Source organism: Bubalus bubalis, chromosome 22 (assembly GCF_019923935.1).
Source record: "Bubalus bubalis isolate 160015118507 breed Murrah chromosome 22, NDDB_SH_1, whole genome shotgun sequence".
In the NCBI taxonomy this organism is placed as follows: Eukaryota; Metazoa; Chordata; class Mammalia; order Artiodactyla; family Bovidae; genus Bubalus; species Bubalus bubalis.
This window is the reverse complement of record NC_059178.1, coordinates 33,450,371-33,474,324: the sequence shown is the minus strand read 5'-3', so window position 1 is coordinate 33,474,324 and position 23,954 is coordinate 33,450,371. Positions and strand designations below refer to the sequence as shown.

Here is a 23,954-nt window from a genome sequence, read left to right as displayed (position 1 = left end):
GAACAAAAAGAAGAAGTAGAAGAAAAGAAACAAGCCCTACCAGGTGAACTCCATGTAACTGCCATCTGACCCATTCTTACATTTTACACTGGACCCTTGAACCAAGTGGAAACCCCTCCTTGAGGGGCTCAGCACTGTTATTTTTATTCTGCCCAAGAACCCAGAGCAAGTCACAAATGGAACGCTAAGTCTGTTTGTGCAGGGGCCCAGACAGAGGACTGTGACTGTGGGCACATCCCAGCACACAGATGCTCTGCCTTCTCGTAGCTCTCAGAAGGGCTGTCCACTCAGACAGAGTTCCACGTGTCTCTGTTCTCTGAAGAGGCCCAGGGCAGAGGTAGCACATGCTGGTTTGGGGGTATGGAAGCATCTCGCTTTTAGGTGGGTTAAAAAGCAACATGTGGTCTAACAGAGCCTCACCCTGTCCAAGGACCCACACATCCTTTCTGAATATTTCATCTCCAGAAGTCCTAAATTTGTATTTCAATATCAGTACAAAGTTTGAAGTAAATGCTAGCAGTGTTTGTTTGTGTGTGTGTGTGTGTGTGTGTGTGTGCTCAGTTGCAACTGGACACTAATTTTCACAGTAGCAAAATTTAAATGTGCAAATGGTAAATTTATTTACTTCTCTACAATTGTAATGAACTTAGCACCCAAGCACCGATTTCTGCTAATGTTGGTTAATTTTATATGGAAATCAAGGTGCACTCAGATTTATGATTACTTAGTACTTTGGGGTATACACTCTTTGGGGTAATTTCTCAGACTGTCAGAATGTGTCCCCTTCTCTTTCTCTCTTACATCTCTCCAGGGGCCATTTAAATTCTGATCAGAGTTTCTGATTCAGTAGGTCCATGTGGTATGGTGCCCAATGATTGGCATTTCTAACAAGTGCCTGGGTGGCACTAGTATGCTGGTTGAAAACCCCACTTTGAAAAATGCTGCTGCTGCTACTGCTAAGTCACTTCAGCCGTGTCCAACTCTGTGCAACCCCATAGACGGCAGTCCACCAGGCTCCCCCAGTCCCTGGGATTCCCCAGGCAAGAACACTGGAGTGGGTTGCCATTTCCTTCTCCAATGCATGACAGTGAAAAGTGAACGTGAAGTCGCTCAATGCTACTCTGGATAGAATGTCTTTCCCCGAAACTTAAGATGGTATATACAACCCCCACCCCACCTCAGAATGTATTCCATTTGTCAGGACATCAAAGGTCCAGAAGACAACACCCTTTATAATGATTTATTCCCACACTTTGGATTTAATAAAACAGTCATATCTAAATTTAGAGTAACTAATCATAATTTATACACTTGTATAACGTAATCTTTGGCTAAAAGGATTTTTTTCCATTAAATGTGACATATAAAGGTTACAATGGCAGTTCTTATTCTACTTTTCTAGTCTTCTGTATTTCATAGTTCACTGCTCTCTGAAATTCTGTGAAATAATGGGGAGGGGAGACTATCACAGTTCTTTAAAAAATTCCTCATGGGAGATATAGTCAGTTTCCACGGTTTGGGGCACTCTGTTTGATGACAGAATCATTTCCAACACTGTCCCAGGTATTATAGAGTATGTTATTGTGACGATGCAGCCTCAACTTTTCTGTATCACTACCTCTCAATGCACTTCTGTAAGGAGATTGTGGCAATCCAGTGGTGCTTCGTGATTGTTTTGTGGTTCTCTGAGACGCCTTTGAAATCCTCTTTTTCTCACTCACTCTCCCTCCTGGCAGCCTTTCAGGTTGGAGAAAGATCCACTTGTTCAAAATTACCCATATAGCCATGCGTTGAATTAGTTATAGAGAAAGGATCTCTGTTCAAATCGAAGGACTCCATGATAGCCACACTCTGGTCTCCCGGAGAGCTGCTTGGAAAACGAAAGACATAGATTAGCTAACACTCTCATAAATATAATTTACAAAATGCACATTCAAATGTGTGTACCTCATGTATCTCTACTGGGGTCAAGCTCATTCTTAACAAAAGTCGCTTTAAAAATCTGAAAGAAATATATTATGGTGTGTAAAATAATTCTGTGATTTTATGTCACAGAATACTATTTTTGAGTGTACGTATTTTTAGAGTATTTATATTCAGTGGATTTTGAAAAGAATCAAGATTTTTTGTTAAAAAAAACTATGTAAAATGCTATACCTATAAAGAAGCTAATGTGAGTCCATTTTTAACCTATAATGATTTTTTTTTATAGCCAAATAATGGGGCTTTGAATAACAGAACTGCTATAATTAACTGAGTTGTCAATGAAGGCAATTTTTCCTGAGCATCCATTCATAGTTTGAAATATTTCTAAATAGCCTAGACTTTTGTCATTACTCTAGCACTTGAGAAAAGAATGTCTAGATGCACCTGAATCTTTTTTTTCTTAATCCTCTATTTAGGAAATGATTAAAATCATCTCTCAGATGTATTAAAAGAACATAGAAGCATGTAACTAATATTATGACAAGAACTTTTGGAGAAGTTGGTGCTTTTTATTTGCAGAATCAAAACCACCATTACAACTCTTATGCCATCAAAACCCAGTTCATTGTCTGGTGTAAATTGCTGCCTGAGCTAATAGCGGTCTTCTGTCCCAAAGACCTTTCCATTTATTTAGTATTTCAATTCTGAGAAAAAGTCCTAAAGCAAAAAAAAAAAACAACAACAACAAAAAAAAACCAACTTAAATTTAAAAGTAGCAATCAACACACTCAGGAGATTCACCAGCTATAGAAAAACTCTTTGTGATGCTAATTATAAATTATATACAGGTTTATTTAACAAAGTTTGGACTAATAGTTGATTCTTTTAAATTTCTGCCTAATGTGAATAAATATATCCACCCCCCCCTTTCTTAAACAGAGTTATTTTCTTTGGAAAATCAGCTTTAAAAAAATAAATCAAGATGAGATATTTATGGCAGTCATCTGAAATAGAAAAGCACTGAAGTATACTCTCAAGAGATTATGGTATTTTACATTAAAATGATTTAAGTCTTCAATGAAATAAAAGACACTAAATTCAGTTCAGTTGCTCAGTTATGTCCCACTCTTTGTGACCCCATGGACTGCAGCACACCAAGCCTCCCTGTCATTCACCAACTCCCTGAGCTTACTCAAATTCATGTCCATCGAATCAGTGATGCCATCCAACCATCTCATCCTCTGTCGTCCCCTTCTCCTCCTGCCTTCAATCTTTCCCAGCATCAGGGTCTTTTCAAATGAGTTAGTTCTTTGCATCAGGTAGCCAAAGTATTGGAGTTTCAGCTTCAGCATTGAGTAATTTCAGTGAACATTCAGACTGATTTCCTTTAGGATTGACTGGTTGGATCTCCTTGCAGTCCAAGGGACTCTCAAGAGTCCTCTCCAACACCACAAGAGTCCTCTCCAACACCACAGTTCAAAAGCATCAATTCTTCAGCTTTCTTTATTTTCCAACTCTCACATCCATACATGACTACTAGAAAAACCATAGCTTTGACTAGATGGACCTTTGTTGGCAAAGTAATGTCTCTGTTTTTTAATATGCTGCTTAGGTTGGTCATCGGAGAAGGCTATGGCACCCCACTCCAGTACTCTTGCCTGGAAAATCCCATGGATGGAGGAGCCCGGTGGGCTGCAGTCCATGGGGTCGCTACCAGTCTGATATGACTGAGCGACTTCACTTTCACTTTCCACTTTCATTCATTGGAGAAGGAAATGGCAACCCACTCCAGTGTTCTTGCCTGGAGAATCCCAGGGATGGCGGAGCCTCGTTGGGCTGCCGTCTATGGGGTTGCACAGAGTCAGACATGACTGAAGTAACTTAGCAGCAGGTTGGTCATAACTTTTCTTCCAGGGAGCAAGTGTCTTTTAATTTCATGGCTGCAGTCACCATCTGCAGTGATTTTTAGAGCCCCCCAAAATAAAGTCTGTCACTGTTTCCCATCTATTTGCCATGAAGTGATGGGACCAGATGCCATGATCTTAGTTTTCTGAATGTTGAGTTTTAAGCCAACTTTTTCACTCTCCTCTTTTACTTTCATCAAGAGGCTCTTTAGTTCTTCTTCACTTTCTGCCATAAGGGTGGTCTGCATATCTGAGGTTATTGATATTTCTCCTGGCAATCTTGATTCCAGCTTGTGCTTCCTCCAGCCCAGCGTTTCTCATAATATACTCTGCATATAAGTTAAATAAGCAGGGTGACAATATGCAGCCTTGAAGTACTCCTTTTCCTATTTGGAGCCAGTCTGTTGTTCCATGTCCAGTTCTAACTGTTGCTTCCTGACCTGCATACAGATTTCTCAAGAGGCAGGTCAGTTGGTCTGGTATTCCCATCTCTTTCAGAATTTTCCACAGTTTGTTATGATCCGCACAGTCAAAGGCTTTGGCGTAGTCAATAAAGAGAAGTAGATGTTTTTCTGGAACTCTCTTGCTTTTTACATGATACAGTGGATGTTGGTAATTTGCTCTCTTGTTCCTCTGCCTTTTCTAAATCCAGTTTGAACATCTGGAAGTTCATGGTTCATGTACTGTTGAAGCCTGGCTTGGAGAAAGTTGAGCATTACTTTACTAGCATGTAAGATGAGTGCAATTGTGTGGTAGTTTGAAAATTCTTTGGCATTGCTTTCTTTGGAATTGGAATGAAAACTGACCTTTTCCAGTCCTATGGCCACTGCTGAGTTTTCCAAATTTGCTGGCATATTGAGTGCAGCACTTTCACAGCATCCTTTTTCAGGATTTGAAATAGCTCAACTGGAATTCCTTCACCTCCACTAGCTTTGTTCATAGTGATGCATCCTAAGGCCCACTTGACTTCACATTCCAGGATGTCTGGCTCTAGGTGAGTGATCACACCATCATGATTATTTGGGTCGTGAAGATCTTTTTTGTCTTTTGTGTATTCTTGCCACCTCTTAATATCTTCTTCTTCTGTTAGGTCCATACCATTTCTGTCCTTTATTGTGCCCATTTTTGCATGAAATGTTCCCTTGGTATTTCTAATTTTCTTGAACAGATCTCTAGTCTTTCCATTCTATTGCTTTCCTCTATTTCTTTGCATTGATTGCTGAGGAAGGCTTTCTTATCTCTCCTTGCTATTCTTGGGAACTCTGCATTCAAATGGGTATATCTTTCCTTTTCTCTTTTGCCTTTAGCTTCTCTTCTTTTCTCAGCTATTTGTAAGGCCTCCTCAGATAACCATTTTGCCTTTTTGCATTTCTTTTTCTTGGGGATGGTCTTGATCACAGCCTCTTGTATAATGTCACTAACCTCCGTTCATAGTTCTTCAGGCATTCTATCAGATCTAATCCCTTGAATCTATTTCTCACTTCCACTGTATAATTGTAAGGGATCTACATCTTGCCAAGATACAGCCTTCTTCAGACTCTGCTGGTGAAAAAGGCTTCATGGGTTTTAGCCGCTGGTTGTTCAGGAATGGAGCTGGAATCAATAGGAAGGGGAGATGGAGGAGGAGAGGGTGGGGAGGTTCACAAGGTGTTGTGTTGCTAATGTTGGCTCTTCTTGGTGAAGGTGGTCTCCACCACAGCCCAGGAGTGTGATACCTGGTTCCCAGGGAGGATGCGGCAGAAGCCAGGTAAGAGCAGAGCATACAGAAAAGTTAGAGAAGACGGCGCTAATATGGCAATTATAGGAACTTCTAATTGGGAAATTAGCAAGCACTTCAAGCTTCCAAAATAAATCTATGCCAACAACTAAAAGAGCAGTGCTGTAAAGTGAATGTAAGAACATTTCCTTTCACCCCAAATGTTTAGCATCTTGTGAAAAATCTGTTGATCAAAGGTCTCGAATTATTTTTAAATCAGAAAAGGAAATGCAGTTTGGGTACAGTATGTTTCTGAGAGAGAGAAAAGACTGGCTAAAAGATCTGACCCCTAAACTTTCCCTTTTTTCTGTGATGCATATGCGAAGCATGCAAAACAGCGGTGGAAACTCTGAGGCTGGTGATAATTTTTTTCCATCTTTATCTTCATACAAGGCACATTCAGTCTTTCTGATCAGACTAGAGTTAAAAATGTATTATTATTTTCTAGCTAAATTTAAGGGTCACTGGTCCCAATTTCATCTATAAAGGACATAAGCTTATCACCACGAGGCCTTCTTTCCTGCAAAGAGCTTCTACAAGAAAAGACTGCATAGGGAGATTAATATTATTCCCTAAAGACCCCTGACAGTTTTGCTATACTGATTTCTACTACTTTATGAAGTATATGTCCTCCGGGTAACTTAGCTATTGCTGCTGATTTTCCCAGATGCTAGACTGCAGACTAGTACCCTTTGTGGCAATTTTTTTTACTAATTCACAAAATGTTTATTTCTGAAAGGGGCTTGGAATGTCATTGCCTGGTGGAAAACTTGGTGGATGCTGTCCCTAACAGCATCCAGGACACCCTGGTGAGAAGCAGTAAGATCCAGTCCCCGGTCACCCAGAGCTCAGGTCCTGTCCCCACAGGATACCACACCCTCCCGCCTCACCAACCATTCCTCCTGTTTGTCTCTTCTAAGATTTCCACATGCCTCATTCAATACAGATGGTCTAGTATTCATGCTTTACATTTATCCACCATTGATTACAGGTATACACTGAGCTACACACTGCCCTAGTCTCCAAGGCAAATAAAAAATCAGTCAGTCCTGGCCTTGAAGAGCTTATGGGAAACAGGGGCTAGTCCAAGACTAACAAACAGGGCAGAGCTATTCACAGGGAAGGACTACATACAACAGAGCCTGTAGCATCACCTAGGGATTCAATCAGGGCTTCCTCGCGATGTCCCTGAACAAGTCTTGAAAGAAGGCAACTTAGGAAAAAACGGGGAGGACTTTTAAACCCCAACTGCATCATAAATGAAGGTCTTAAGGGTTATAACGTTGTTATGTGCATGCTGAGTCACTTGTGTCGTGTCCGCCTCTTTGCAACCCTATGGACTGCACCAGGCTCCTCTGTCCACGGGATCCTCCAGGCAAGAACACTGGAATAGGTTGCATGCCCTCCTCCAGGGGATCTTCCCAACCCAGGGATGGAACCTGAGTCTCTTATGTCTCCTGCATTGGCAGGTGGGTTCTTTACCACTAGCGCCACTTGGGAAGCCTTACATATGTTGAAGCTTTAACCCCTAAAATGACTGTATTTTGAGATGTGTGTATGTTAGCTGCTCAGTTGTGTCTGACTCTTTGTGACTCCATGGACTGTAGTCTGCTGGGCTCCTCTGTTCATGGGAATTTCCAGGCAAGAATACTGGAGTGGGTAGGCATTCCCTTCTCCAGGGGATCATCTTGACCCAGGGATGGAACCTGGCTACCCCATATTGCAGGCAGATTCTTTACTGTCTGAGTCAACAGGGAAGCCTGTACTTTGAGATAGGACTTTTAGATAATTGAAGTTAAATAAAGCCATTAGGGTAGGGTCCTAATCCAATGGGATTGGTGACTTTATAAGAAGAGTGAGCCATCTCTCTCTCTCCAAGTGTACACACCAAAGAAAGGCCCTGAGAGCCCACAGCAAGAAGACTACCTGCAAACCAGAAAAAGAGCTGTCCCCAGAACCCAGTCCCTGGAGAAGGAAATGGCAACCCACTCCAGTACTCCTGCCTGGAGAATTCCATGGACAGAGGGGCAGGACAGGCTGTAGTCTGTGGAATCACAGAGTAGGACATGACTGTGCAACTAACTTTCACTTTCCAGAACACAGTCAGGCTGGCATCCTGATCTCTTCTAGCCTCTAGAACAGTGAGGAAAGAGATTTCTGTTGTTTAAGCCCCCCAGTCTATGGTATTCTTTTATGGCAGCGAGAAACACTACTAAGACAAGTGCTCCCATGCATTTGGGTTCTGTTAAAACGTATACTTAGTTGGCTATGAAGTTTGAAGTGGGAGACGTGAGGAAGTAGTGGAGAGGTGAGAAGAACGGAACAGGGAGTATGTAAGGACCTAACTCCCCAGAGAAACTTTGGATAAGGGAAAAGGAGAAGATCATTCCTAGGGCTCTGGGAAGTATTCCATGAATTCTGGCATCCAAAGAGGGGAACTCTTAGCTTGCTTTCTTCCTCATTATTCTGCCCCTGTTTGCAAAGGGGTCAACTTTGTTCCCTTGTGCTGGCTGCGTAGATTCACTGGAATTCTGGTTCACTTCCACCTTGGCTCCAAAGCACAGAGAAACTGGAGAGTTTAGGGAAATTTCTCTTGGCCTTTGAACCAGTGACATTAGTGTTCCGGCAGTTGTTGCAAAATGTGAGTGTAGAGAACAAAGCTAATGCTGAAAATTCGACATCAGGATAATAAAATGCAACAGCTTAGAAATCCCAGTGTCTTGAAAAGAGAGTTATGTATAGATATATTGATGACAAAGTTTACATGACTAGATTAATTGTTTAATATTTATTTTTATTTATTTGGCTGCACCAGGTCTCAGTGTGGCGTTCAGACTTCTAGCTGCAGTGTGTGGTATCTCAGTTCCCCAGCTAGGGGTTGAACCCAGGCCCCCCACATTGGGAGTACCCAGTCTTAGCCACTGGACCACAAGGGAAGACCCTGGATTAATTATTAAAGACTAAGAGTGGGGGAGAAATGGATAAAGGAAACACAATTAATAAACAAGAGCCTCTTTGTTGCTATTTCAATTAATAAAAAGTAGTTATGAATATATATTATTATGAGATAGCCATTAACAGAACCAAACACAGGAAGTCTGCTGTCTAAAACATTGAGAATATAAAAATAAACAAAATAGCCTGTAGAACAGAGGCTAAATGGCAAGCAAACAAAAACCAGACAACAAAATTATCTGAGTCAGGCCAACAAAATTAATGAATATAGTATAAATATCCCTATTAAAAGGGAAAGTGTATCTGATTGAATAAAAATAATCCAGAGGCTTAATACTTTTAAGAAAAATCTAAATAATAATTGAAATAATTATAGCTGAGGTGGCAACCTACACAAATGGGACTTAAAAGTGTTCCTATATATTGACAAAATCATAATCACAAACAGTAAAGAAATAAAAATACTAAGTACTAAAGCTTAATAGCTTAAAACACATGAGTATTTAAAATATAGGAAATAGTATTTTAAACACATAACCTTATCTGTCTACCCTGTTAAACATCAAAAGACTATAGATAGATAGATTTATCAAATATGTCTTTATATCAGTGTCTATATTATAAAACTTATAAATTATATATTTTTAAAATTATAAATTATACAAATTATCAATTATATAATTACATATAAGTATATAATTATATATTATAAAATTATAAATTGCTTATTTACTATATTTATATATTATTAATTTTATAAAAATTATAAAACATCTGAACAAGGTAGAACTAATATAATAGATTGGCCAAAAAATTCCATATGGTTCTATGGACAAACTCAAACAAACTTTTTGGCCAATGCAATATATAAGCATATTTGTCCTCTGCTTTCCAGTTGGGAGATAATTCCCCACAGTAGTCTTGCATTTCTGCACATCTTATGAGCAGAGGCACTGGATGCCTTTATTTCAGACCATCCTTCCAAGGCTGCTTTTTATAGAAAATAACTTTGGAAGAGAGAGATAATGTCTCCCTCTGGAGCAAAGAGTCAGCTTGCTTAAAGTTTTGGGAGATAGAGACAGCACACTTTCAGAACAAAGGAGTGGCATGCTTATTGCCTTTTATAAAAGAATTGGGTTCTCTATACACTGGGCTCCTCTTCTGTGTATAGCTGTCACCTGACCCTCTTCACCTGGTCCTGTGGAAATCTCAGCATGGGGAGCTGACACACAAATGATGACATTCTAGCTATTGCTATTGCTGTGAGTAGTAAAATCCTCTGTGACTCAGGTATCACTTATCTTCTTCAAACATTTATACAACCATGGAAGCTAACTTATTAGCCATTGAGTAGGGCAACAGTCCAACCTGTCACAGTTCTTGACATTACTAGTAAATTTCTTCCTGCAAAATATGCAAGAAGCATGTATGGCAATAGATACTAAACCAAAAGTAAAGTCAGTAATCCAAAGAAACTAAAATCATGTACTACATTAATTCCACAACAATGGAATGAAAATGTAAAATTTTTGTTACTGAAAAAAGGTTCAACCATTTAGAAATGAAAACACACCTCTCTAAAAACTATTGAACTAGGGAATAGAGTAAACAGTAATATACAAAAATGTTCAAACAGAGGTGGTATGCAAAAGTGAAATTTTAAGTATAAATAGTTTTCTATGTGTTACAAAGAACCCAAACAAACTAAATTTTAGAAAAAGAAAACAGGATCAATTTTTAGAAAGAAGAGTTGAGTTTCAAAATTAAAATTAAATAGATCCAAATATTTTTTTAAAAATAGAATAAAAGCAAATGTCTAATATTACTAGCAAATGCTAAATAAAATTATGTAAATAAGCACAAAGCAATACTTTTATAAGTATTTACTATTTACAAGTATTTCTAATACAGTACTTTTAGAACTAAATAAAATATTAAAATTTTTCAAGGGTATCAATATAAGAAAAACATCAACATATCTCCAAATGAATATGAAGTTTTAAAATCATGAATAAAGTCTTAGAAATAGAACTTGACACTACATTAAAAAAATCAAGTAGGATTTATTTCAGAAATGCAAAAATAATATTACATACTTTATTAGCATATATAATTAAAGTATTAAGTCAACTAAGAAAAATATAATCATAATAATGTTTGAGGAAGGCATTAAAAACATTCAACTATCACAATTATTGAAAACACCCATAGCTTACAATATGCCACCAACATGATTAAAAATAGTCACTTTCATACATTTCTAATGGTTGAAACCAAGGGGGATTTGCATTACATGTGGAAAAGTCAATAATAATTTTTTACATCCTTATTAGAAGGCTTTGGTCAATACTAGAAGACATGACCCAGAGCTAAGAGATAAGTAAAAGACATAAAGAACAATGATTCATTTATTTAAAATGACACCTTATGGAAAACCTGTACAATTATTTCATTTATTGCAAGAGAAAAATACTAAAACAATAGCATGTCCATAGGAAGGTAATAGCAAATAAGGAAATAAAAGTATATAAATAATTTCACTCGTTGCAACAAAATATAAAATTCCAAAGATCGAGTTCAATAAAAACACATTTAACATATGAAGAACATGAAAAATATTTTGAGAGATAGAAAGGACTATTACGGGAAGACTATATTACAGATAAAATTATCACCAGATTAATGAGTAGCTTACAGTTGTGCTCAGTCATGTCCAACTTTTTGTGACTTCATGGACTGTAGCCCACCAGGCTCCTCTCTCTGTCCATGGGATTTTTCAAGTTAGAATACTGGAGTTGCCATTTCCTTCTCCAGGGCATCTTTCCAACCCAGTCATCAAACCCACATCACCTATGTCTCCTGCACTGGCAGGTGGATTCTTTACCACTGAGCCACCTGGGAAGCCAATTAGTTTCTTAATGCTATTCAAATAAAAATCAAATATGATATGGAGTAATTTAGCCAAATAATACTAAACTTCTGGAAGAGCAATCATGTGAGAATAATATTTTTTTAAATAAAGAACAGTAAGAGGAAGAGATATATCTTCTCAAATAGTTAATACATTATAAAGCTACATCAATTAAAGTGGTGTGGAATTGATGCAAATTGGAAAGACCCTGATCAATGAATAGAAAATGATATCTCAAGCCTTTAGTGACTATCCTTGGAACAGCAGGCTAGTAATTAACTGTGGGGTTGGAGGTGGAATTGACTTTCAATCTTCACTTTGCACTTTTCATCAATAATGTGGAGCCTAGTGGGCTGCTGTCTACAGGGTCGCACAGAGTCTGAGACGACTGAAGCAACTTAGCAGCAGCAACAGCAACATAAATTTACATTTGAAAAATCTATCTTAAGTAACAAGGGGCTTGAAAGTCTTATGGAACTAGGGTGCAAAACCCTATGTTGCCAGTAGGTGTCATGATTTACATTATGCGGTGCTGGTTAGGGAGAGGAAACAAAGCCTGAGCTTCAGACTCATTTATGAGTGCCAAAGATATGAAAGTAAGGTAAGTATTCCTATTCATCAGGAGTGAATTCCAAGTAATAATAATTCTTTTTTAAAAATTAGCTGTCTATGGGAATGCCGTGGCTGCTCAGTGGTTAGGACTATCTTCTTTCACCGCCAATGGCACAGTTTCAATCTTGGGTCAGGGAAATATCCCAGGAGCCAAGTAGCATGGCCTAGGGGAAAAAAAAAAAAGCTCTCTATTTACTAGTGGTACAATTTTAAAATTTTGTGCATTGGTCTTCTTCAATATGGAAATTAAAAAAAATGTTTCATGTCAGTATTTGATTGTCACATGGAACTTGAGATTTGACATGAAGTTACTGAAGCCATTGTGTTTAATCAGTTAAGTAATTCACAGCATTGTAACATTTTAGTACTTGTACCAACACCTATAACCCCTTAACAAGAATGTCTATTACACATACCCAGCGTGAAATCCTTTTCTCTCCTCCAAACATTGCCTTGGAGACCAGGGAAATCTTCCAGGTTTTCTGGTGGCTTTACTTGTTCCTTAGTCTTTTGTTTCATGCGTGTTCATATCTGCAGCTAACACTTGTCAAGCAGCCAGTGTAGGGCTGGACAACAAATAAAAAGCAATAATGGCGGAAACAAAATGGATAGTTAACAGTCTGAGTGGTGTCCATAATAAACAGCTGTGAAACTGCATTATAAAAGCAGGATCTACCCTGGAGAATATTCAAGATACAAACAAACCCTTCTATATTACAAAAGTAGATATAGCCCCAGGGAAGACTTCCTGAAGACCCCTGCTCTACACCAACTAACATCAACTATATTCCTCTGAAGGTAAAGGAGCTGAGAGGTTGTTCTTTCTCAAATACATGTTTTCCTTTGAATCTGATGAGTCTGTCTAGTGTTCTGTGGTGATAGAGGACACAAAAACATTTGTTTTTTGGACTAATTGGATGACATGAGTTTCCAGAACTGTTCACTTGACAAAATTTTTACAAGTTGTTAAGTTCAGGGAAAGAAAATTACTAAAATTAAAGATCAGTTCTACAAAACATAAAACTTAGACTCTATGTAGCTTTAAAGGTTTGGGAGAGTTTGTTTTAAAGTATGAGCACCTCCTAATGGCTGGTTCAAAGCACAAGGCCACTCCATTTCCATTCTCAGAAACTGACATTTAAACAAACCATAAAAACAAGTCAACAGCGTGGCTGCTGAGCATCCCTTTGTTCTTTTCTCCCCCACCTGCCCCTTCCTTTATGTTTTGTCTTGCTTCCTTGTTTTTAAGATATTGTAAGCTGACTCAGAAGAAACGCAGATTTTTAAACATAGCATCAATCACAGAGCTTAGAAATTATATTAGCCAAGAGATTTGACTCCAAGGAGGACAAAGGTGGAGAAATGTTTAGTGAAGACACTGTGGTCAAAAATAAATATTTTTCAAACAAAAAAACAAGTTGGGAAAACGGTAAATAAGGATAAAAATATTTAATTTTATGTTGGAAATTTTGCACAGAGTTAAGAATTTTATTTCTGGAAAAATGTTGATTATGATACTGGTTGTTTATAATAAATTTGATATTTTGGAGGATCGCATATCTTTTATTGTTAGATAGTAAAGGTTTTTTAAACATTAACTTTGGGAAACTAAGAATAGTAAATACATTTTTACTTTAACTTTCATAATAATCTGATTTTGCTATATTGATTATAGGAGGTGCTGTTGGTAGTCTGAACCACAGGGCCTATAGAGAAATGAAAGAGATTTCTTAAAGGTATACATCGTGCAAACAACTGGACTGATTTTGTGATTTTTAAAAACAGACAAAACAATCAAGACAAAAATCACGTACCGCAGAGGAATGCCTTTAAGATTCTGATCAAAGTCTTGGGTTAGATTTTCTAGGCTCCGCTGATCAAACTAAATAGTTTCCTGCCTTTTCTGATCCTCCCTGCCTTCAAGCAGGAGCTATATGAACTCATCATCTATTCATCACTAGCTCTTGCCAGGCACACCAAGTATAAAAAGCTCATTAGAGTCCTCCTTGTCCGCGCTCCAGCTCACCATGTTTCTCCCTCCCCACCAGCGTGTCCCCTGCCCCTCTGTTTCTTTCCCCATAAACTGTACAGAGCTGCTCTAAGTGGACCTGGTGTCCACAGAGCTAAGGATAAAAGAAACTGATTGACAGTTTGGTCTTGTAGTTTGTTCTCACTCAGAAAAGTTCTGCAGTTTGCACAGAAGCCTTTAAAAGGTCATCTCTTTTAAGAGTAATTATTTCCTTTATTACTAAAAGTCAGGCTTTTCCCTCCCATATGTTAATAAATGTATTGTTATCTCTAAGTGGTTACCTACCCAGTTCTAATGAAATGTAAAACCCGGTACTCTCAGCAGAAGAGATATATTTCTTAGAATTGATCATCTGGAAATAAAAATAAAAATTGGGGAAATGGTGAATGATTTGTGTGCATCTGTTCAATGGATGCTAATATCCTTATCAGCTCCAAGCTTGAAATCGTCATGTGGCTAAAGTCTTTATAAATCCCTATAAAGTGAAGTGATGGTACACTGTTGAATAACAAGATGATGAAATTCAACCTCATAACACTTCAAACAAATAGAAGATTTACACTAAGTGAGAGTAAAGAGCAATTAAAATTCAATCAGTGATTCTCAACACCAGGTATGTTAGTGGGGAAAGTAACAATGACTGTCCCCACCAGGAACATGAGACATTTGAGGGGCAAGGTACAGTTAAAAGTACCTACTGATTCACATACATTTATAGGATACACTTCCCCTCATGAAAGATAGTTTTTCTAGGACATTTTAGCCCACACATATAGTATGACAAAACCAAAAAAAAAAAAAAAGGTTGAAGACAACTGTACTAAATGTTTTAATAGATATTTCTTTCTCACCTACTCTAAATTTCAGGTTTGGATTACCAATGTTATAAATTTGTATTTCATTATTGTCTACTGGAACCACGAAGTATATAGACAGTACTTCATTCTGCATTATTTTGGTTAGTGAGAATGCAAGTGAACACCTGAGGGTGAATGCACACCCATGAATTGCTTCAAAAGCAGGTAGTAAAACCTTAAAATACTTTTCATAACTATTTATGCTGAGGATAGTTACTCTGTGTGTGTGTGTGTGTGTGTGTGTGAGAGAGAGAGAGAGAGAGAGAGAGAGAGAGAGAGAGTCACGCGCATGCTCAGTTGCGTCTGACTCTTTGTGACCCCGTGGACTGTAGCCCACCAGACTCCTCTGTCCATGGGATTTCCCAGGCCAGAATACTGGAGCTGGTTGCCATTTCCTCAGGGGGATCTTCTCGATGAAGATAGAGCATATATACATATATATTTTAATTTGAAAACTATAGGGACTAAAACAGTGATTTGGGCCGACCTATTAATAGTAGGTGACACTATTTCTCATAGAACATGGAGAATGGGGAAGGGGCTCTTAATTAACCCGAGGAGGGGCTGGGTCCCAGTGGGAGTTTTCTAAGCTGCTGCCGGGGACAAGAGTCTTCCTGGAGACTGATATGTATCTCATCCTTGGGAAAGGGAAGATGACAGACTTAGCTAGGAGGAAATATCAGCACTCATCCAGCTTCCAGAAAATCACCTAGAGCTCCTTCTTTCTTTGGTTGAGAAACAAATCACAGATTAAACCTGGGCAGAGATAAGGCAGGTCAAGCCAATAACAGTGCAGTGTGGCGTGAGCCTGTCCCAGCTGGGGAGGCTCTTTATTCACTTCTGCGGGGCAGACACTAGAAAGCTCTGAACTCATAGGAGTCAAGAAAAACTGAGGCAGGGTAGGGTGGCTTATCAATATCTGGGAGGATTAAATTAAACTCTACATATTGAACATTTTCCCCAAGTCTCTCTGACATCAAAGACAGACACAACAATAACCCCTGCAGGAAAAGCCACAGAGAGGAAACCAAGATAATCCAGGGAACAGAAGACAACTTTTCAACAACATGTAAAGAGATAAGAGAAGCTCTCACATCCATGAAATAAGAGCGAGTTTCTAGGAGGAAATCATAAGAGAACGAAAAGCTCTGGAAATAAAAAATATATCCAACTTTTAAACAGAGAGGCTAGAAGACAGAGCTAAAGACATCTCCCAGGAAATATATTTGGAAAAGAGAGAGAAAGAAATTGTACGGACAGGGAAGGTAAGAGAGATAAGAAATTTAACTGATCTGTGAAGTTCTAAAGAACACTTCTAGAAAATGAGAAAAAAATTTAAAGAAGCCAATATATATCTTCTTAGTTAAAGCTTATACTACCTCATTAATGAGTGGATGGGGCTTATTTTTTGACTTACAAACAAAAAGCCATCTTACATCATTTCTACCTTTAAAAAATACTTCGAGAGGGGAATTTTTGAAGTATAAATAGAGTTTTAAGATTGAGAACATCCTATAGAGTTTTAAGATTGAGAACATCCTCACCAGCAAGCATCTCAGAGTGAAACTTTCTGTCGAAGAGGGCTTGCCCTTATCAAGAGATGTACAAATTCTGGGCGAGGACTGGATGGACTGTTACTTATCAGTTGCCCTGCTGTGTGGCCCTTCCTATCAATTCTAGATGCCAAAAGACCATCCTCACGCTCTTGTCCAAACTCCAAGTCCTGTGTTTTGTTTTGCTGTAAAAATCGGGCAAATGTTTACTGAACAATTACCAAGATTATGACCTCGCCCCTATCCTGTAGTTTGGCCACACTCCACATTCTATCCACATACGAATCCCTTCTCACTAGAGAGCAAAACCTCGGGAATCCCTCCTCACTAGACAGCACAAACCTCGGGTGTTTTCTTTAGTCCCCGCCTTCTTCTGATGTCCATTTGTCCACTTGTGTCCATTTGTCTCTGCCTCTGCTGGCCCCTTCCCTCCGAACCCCGGTGATCAGACACCTTAAAGAACTCACTCCTCAACTTGTGATATCAGGGGGCCTAAGTATCCTCAAAGAATCTGAAATTTCATCTGGCTTGGATAAATACATTTTGCAATGCAAATACATGTTTATTATTGGCCTTCCTAACAACTTCAGAAGTGAGAATATTCCCATCTCCTGCAAAAAAGGTTTTTGAAAAACCTTTCTCAGGGATGACTCAAAATAACAGACCTCCCAGAAAGATAACGCTTATTTGTGATAATCACTCGGTCCTTTTGAGCTATGTAAAGAATGAATCGCAGTAACATACATTATAAATTCTGTGATAAATGGGACTATGGTTGATGTTTTTGCATTCACCGTTGAAAAGGAAAACTGGGGTTGTATCTTTCCAGTGAGCCCTATAAAATAAAGCATCAACTCTGAATCACCTGTGAATGATCATGGCACACATAACAATATCATTTTCTCAAATATCTACACGTGAACATGTGCTGCTTTTGTAACAGAAAGATAAATGTTATTTTTAAACTTTGTGGATAAATGCGGGGACACATGTACACCCATGGCTGATTCATATCACTGAATGGCAAAAACCACTACAATACTGTAAAGAAATTAGCCTTCAATTAAAATAAATAAATTAAAAAAAAAGCTTTTTGGATAAATGAAAATTAAAAAGAAGAAAGATTTAATAAGCACTTGGTGGCTTGCTGCTTATGCCACATCATTAAAATGTAACTTAAACTTTTGAAACCAATTAATCAATCCTCTCGTGAGAGCTGAATCCATAGTCTTAGAGAATTCCATGTATTTTATTCAGAACTTTGCTCTAAAGAACTAAATAGGCTTCAGTGACATCTTTTTGTTAGTCCTCTTGGCATTTTTTGAGGCAAGAGGAATGATTTCTGTAGGTGAGAAAACACGTAAAGAAATGAAGTGGCGTGTTTAAGATTACTCAGGGAGAGAACACAGGTATTCCAACCCTGATAAATACTTTAACAACTACCTCGATTTTCACTGGAGGAAAGGGTACATTCAAATACTAAAGATGTTTTACTGTCCTCTCAACACTGACAGTTGCATTTCAGAACTTTCCAGAAGGCACGTTTTTAGCTTTTAAAAGGACATGGGGACAAAAGTTTGGCACCACTAAACGCTACAAAAAAGCCTTCAGTGTGATTTGTTTTATTTTCTGAAGAGACATTTATCTTGAGAAGTAGGCCTTCTGACTTTTAAGTAATCCAACGTGGTGCCCCATAAATACTCACGCTGCTGCTGCAGAAGGTAGATTTCTTGAATATCATGCAAATCAGATTTTCTCAAAGACAGCTGATCTTCAGCCAGAACTCATGAAGTCAACTAGGAAACCTGGACTCTGCAAACGAGTAGGCAGAATGTGGTTCAAGAAATGACAAGAACTAGGTTCACAGGAGAAAGACTCAGAAAAATGGGTTTTAATCCTGGTCTTGATACTGTCAACTTCGGAGATAATTCAAAAATGAATTCGTTTTCCATTATGAAATCAATGTATTAAGATTGACTATATTGTTCCTCTGAATAGTTTCACATTCTCACATTTGTTTTTATGTACCTTATAACCCATTAAATTTTTTATTACTTGTATTAGCCTGCATATTATTATTTGCTAGCTTCTCTGATAGCTCAGATGGTAAAGAATCTGCCTGCAGTGTGGGAGACCCAGGTTCGATCCCTAGGTCAGGAAGATTCCCTGAAGGAAATGCCTACTCACTCCAGTATTTTTCCCTGGAGAATTCCATGGACAGAGGAGTCTGGTGGGCATACTTAATATACATATAGGTGGGCTTCCCTTGTAGCTCAATGGAAAAGAATATGCTTGCCAATTCAGGAGACTTGAGTCGATCCCTGGGTTGGAAAGATCCACTGGAGATGGGATAGGGTATCCACTCCAGTATTCTTGCCTGGGAAATCCCATGGACAGAGGAGCCTGGTGGGCTACAGTCCATGGGGTCGCAAACGAGTTGGACACGACTTACTGTATAGATAAAAAGCTAAGCTCCTACTGTATTGCTCTGTGTTCATTTCAGGCTTTCATAAGAAATTCTGGTATATTATCCAAATTGGGAATAGGGAAAAAGAATCTTAGAAATCTTCAGAAACTCACTCACCCAAGTTCATGGAGTTTAAGTCTACCTGAACTCAAATCCATAATCTGTTTATCACACCCTTCTACCTTCCAGAAAGTGATTCTTTCTCTGTGGTGCTTCTCCCAATACAGGGGCTGCCTGTGAGTTACGCCCCTCACCATGCAAATGTAAAACTAATTCATTTACTCACTTCCTTGACCATATATACTTCAAGTTATAAATTTGGTGATACTGTCCATGAAAACTTTTGAATTTGGTTTTCAAATACTGAAAAAAAGATAAAGAAACCTAAGTGATATTTCCAAACCAGAGTGGATTATTTTAAAAGCCAGGATTTTTTTTTTCCCCAGTATTGAAACACATCATATCTTCTCCGGGTGAGGACCAGAAGAACGGTTGGGTTGCACTTGGCTCCAGGTTATATCAAAGATATGAATTTTGAAATGCTAGAATCACACTCAGTACGGTGAGATGATCACAGTAGAAAGGCACATGAGGATGGAGACCAGTGAAAGGAAATGCAGAGTTACATCTCCAGTCACACCTACTTTGAAGAACAGAGACCGGAGAGGAATACTGGACAAATCCCCAGCATCATTAAATTTTCCTTTAGTTTTTTAAACCATCCTCACTCCACATGGGTGAATTTTTCTAAAGTTAAAAGGGACTCTGTAGGGAAGACTGGGTTTCCCTAGTGGCTCAGATGGTAAACAATCAGCAAGCAATGCAGAATACATGGGTTTGATCCCTATGTTGGGAAGATCCCCTGGAGAAGGAAATGGCAACCCACTCCAGTATTCTTAACTGGAAAATCCCGTGGACTGAGGAGCCTGGCGGGCTACAGTCCATGAGGTCATAGTCAGACACAACTGAACAAATACCACACACACACACACACACACACACCGGAAGACTGGCAGTAAGGCTGAGTCCCAGTCAGTGTTCTCTATTTGCCTCTGGTAGCCTTGTGTATATCTTTAAGCCTTAGTGTCCCTATAAAATGAAGGAGCTGCATAGACCACCTTTATGTTTCATTTACAACAGCCTGGGCCTCTAAAAGGCCTATGAACCCAGGGAAGGTCAGTGTTAACATACTAAAGTTAGTTGGGAAGAAACTTGCAAATGCCACAGCTACTTCCTAAGGCAGAAGGGACAATTCTAGTTTACCCTGTAGACCAGGCAAGAAAAGGGAACCATGGAGGAGGGTCTTGAGTCAACATTTGGGAAGGGCTCTCAGCTGGGTGTCAGTAGCCAAGACTAGTGTGTATCCTGTCCCAGAGGTGTGTGTCTGTGTGTTTGTGGTGGGGGGTGGGGGGGGGTGTGAGGGGGGGTTGCAGACTTGACAACTACTGTTTGCATTTCTTTCCAAAGTCAGGACCCTTTTAGAAAAATACTCGTGTGATGTATTTGTATGTTTAGCATCTCCTGTTTGAGAATACACACCAGAACATGAAGTCATTCTGACTTTTCCTTGAAATGAATGTTTAAAAATGAATCATCATGGCATTTACATGCATATGAAAACTTGCTACATGTGCAGGAGATGTCATTTATTCGGTCTGTCCATAATGTTTGACACAGGTATTCATTTCAGACCTCTTGGAGTAGATCAGCAGCAGTGCCTAGTTCAGAAATCAAGGGATTAAGCTGATTTTCAAGTATGAGCCCAGCCTTAGTTTTAATTATTATTTTTCTTGTGTTCCCCTCTCCCCCCACAATCAAGCTGTTTCTCTAGGTCACTGCCTAGGCCCCTTCAGTCCTGGAGCTGTGCAAGATGATAGAAAGTCAGTCTTCAGACGAGAATTGCGTTCAGCAGAAGCCAAAATCCTGAGAGCTGGCCCAAAGAAATGAATGACCCAGTAGATTACCTTTAGAATGGCAAAATGGAGGTACCATTTGTCTTGGGCACCAAAATAAATAGTGGATCTACTTTCATTAGCATCAAATGGATTCACCAATCTCCAATAAGATGATCTGTGATCCCTTCTTCTGATCAAAGGCTGACTAGCAAGATTGAGCAGAGCATGTGATCAAGCTAAACTCAGGGAAAATTCCAAAGCAATCTATAACCACTGAAGAGTGAGACTCATGGAAGCTGGACATAAAATTTTGTATAAATAAAAAATAAAATGCTGTCAGTGCTTATGTGGCTGATTGAAAACCACTGGAGTCAAGAGAATTAGTTGACTGACGGCCATTCCAAAGCAGATTTTGAAGTCACAGTAACAGTTTTATTTATAAAGGGAACAATTTTTAAAACTTCAAGCAAATAATTCTAATAAGCAATAGTCATTCATACTGAAATCTCTTCTACCTTTAAATTAATCAGAATGGCAATAAACATCAGTGGCTATTGCTGGGAGTGGTGAGACTGTAACTAAAGCCTCAAGTCTGGGATCACAGCTTAATTCTTAGGCACAGAGATAGCTCTATAAATTCCATTTTTTAATACAACAAAGGATATCCCCAATATTGCTGCTAAATGTTTTTCTATTATGCATGACTCCTTGAAAGTGGAACTCATAAATACCCAATTATATGGAAAAAATTTAGGTCAATTAGCAATAATTGTGACAATACTATCTAGCAAAGAAGGAAGAGAAAGAACAAGTGGAGCCTTTTGTCTTTAAATTTAATTAACATGATCTTTCTTCTTCTTCTTCTTTCTTCTTCTTTTGGAAAGAAAATCCAGGGGAAAAAAAATTGAGTTTCATTTTTAAAAGGCCTACAATATTATGTTTTAATTAAAATTGAATCAACTTCCCTATGAATACTGAATTTTTAAAAGTCGAGCTAGTGACAGTACATTATTAAAAGCTGCATCACTTATGTCAAAGAAATTAGTACTTGATTTTCAGAGATTCATTATCAAGTTCTTAAATGATCAGCATCTTGAAACTCAAATTCAAATAATCTTAGTTCTTCAGTTATCCAAAGCAGAAGAGGAACGTATATTAATTGCAACGAAGTTTGATGATTTCCTAAGAGCTGAAAAGCTTAGGGGGAAAAAAAAAAGGTATTTTTCTTTAAAAAACCTTAAAAAAAAATTACTGACAAAAACTTAATACCTCACCAAAACCAACTGCTCCTCACCCCTCCCTCCAGTCCACAAATGCCTGTGACCCAGACTTGTGAAGTCTCTCACTTTTGTGTGTGTGTGTGATCCACTCCAAGTTTATGCCTCACAAGGAAGAAGCAAAAATCCTTTACTTGGTGCGAACTCAGAATCAGTCATTTTATCTCTTAGATAATCCTATTCTTCAGGGCAAGTCCTGGCTTTTAGCTCCTTCTCCCCGCTTCCTTTTTCTTTCGTTCTATACTTTTTGTTGTTGTTGGCAGTGGTTTAGGGAGGGAGTCAAAGTCCCTTAGACCACTCGCTAAAAATTGTGAACAGGGTCACGAACGAATAGAAACAGAAAACGGGAGATTTCAAAGAAAATAACACGCACTCTCAAACCCCTACAGGGAAAAACAACAAAACAAGCACACCCAAACTTCGCAGTTTCAGTACATCCGCAAAGAAGGGAAGAGGTGCCAGGCCTCCGCCCTCCCGGCCCGCAGGTGGCTCGTGGCGAGCGCCGCAGACAATGGCCAGGATGCGCCCTGCCTGCGTCGCCAGTTTGCTGTGTCTACCCCTGCCCGGACTTTAAAAAAAAAAACCAACAAAAAACAGTCTATATCGAAAGAATGACAGAACGGAAAGAGAAGCGTGCGTTAGGCTTCGGAGGAGTCATCCCCCCTCCAAAGCCTCATCTCTATCCGATCCCCATCGCGGTCCAAAAATGAACCTGCCACCCAATCAAGTTCCTGCGCAAGTTTTTTTCTTTCCCGCAGCCCCTCCACCTGCCAGGGCTGTGCTCCGCGCACCCCAGGCTTCCCTCCGGCGACCCCCCGCGGGCTGCAGCAAAAATGGGGCGCTTCGGCTGGGCGGGGGCGGGCGGCTTCCTCGGATCCGGCCGGCTACCGCTGCAGCTTGGTGGCCTCCGATTGGCCACGACGCGGGCGGGTAGGCTCGGCGGAGGAGGGAGGCGGGGGCGAGGGCGGCGGCGGCGGCGGCGGCGGGAGGCAATCCGAGCTGGGAGCGGGCAGCGCGCGGGGCGGGCGAGCGCGGGGACAGCGGCGGCGGCGGCGGCGGCTCGCCCTGATCGCGCTCGCGGAGGCCGAGCGGGGCGCGCGGGCGGCGGCAGCGACGCGGGGGTGGGGCGGCGCGCGCGAGTGAGCGGCGCGGGCCGAGAACCGGCGCGCGGGCAGCGGGGGCGGCCGCGGCGGCAACTGCGCGGGACGGAGCCGCGGCGGGAGCGGCCGCGCCGACCCCTGGCCTCATCCCCGCGCGGCCGAGGCCGGAGAACAGTCTCCAACTCTCCGGGGGGACTGGCAAGGGGCGCCAAGAAGCAGTCCTCCGCCCCCACGCAGCGTAGGCGCCGGTCGGCGGGACTGCTGCCCTTTGTGGGCACAGCGCGCACGGCCCCGAGCGCCCTCCCCGCGGCGTCTTCGCCGTGCCCGGCGGCCCTGGAGAGGGGACCCGGAGGAAGCAAAACCCCGAGCCCGAAACCTCGCGTTGCGGAGCTCCTGGGGAGCTCCCGCCGCTCCGCTTGCACCTCCGCATCTTCCACCGGCCAAGGTCCCCGCCGCCTGCATCCCTCCTGGCTTCGCTGCGCTTGGGGCCGAAGCAGAGCAGCCTGCGCTGCCACCGCGGCCACACACTCACACACGCACACACACCCTCACGCGCACGCCCGCCTTCCCCCCCGCCCCCTCCCCAGCTCCTTGATCTCGGTCTGTTTTATTACTCGTGGTGCGAGTCCCGCGGACTCCGCGGCCCGCTATTTGTCATCAGCTCGCTCTCCATTGGCGGGGAGCGCGGAGCAGCGGAGAAGGGGGTGGGGTG

The 23,954-nt window shown here is 40.5% G+C and overlaps 1 long non-coding RNA gene across 8 annotated transcripts; it reads right to left on the bottom strand.

The window, feature by feature from the left end:
* Positions 1-1,226: 1,226 nt before the first annotated feature.
* Positions 1,227-23,685, bottom strand: LOC102401116. 8 transcript variants are annotated; one of them, XR_006547743.1, is made up of 5 exons: positions 20,510-23,685; positions 18,209-18,315; positions 14,379-14,445; positions 12,481-12,630; positions 1,227-1,870 (listed from the first exon to the last, which is right to left on the bottom strand). It is a non-coding gene; the product is annotated as an atherin (long non-coding RNA). The 8 variants fall into 8 exon arrangements; XR_326266.3 differs by having other exon boundaries at positions 1,227-1,867; XR_006547742.1 differs by having other exon boundaries at positions 1,227-1,867; positions 20,578-23,685.
* Positions 23,686-23,954: the final 269 nt, after the last annotated feature.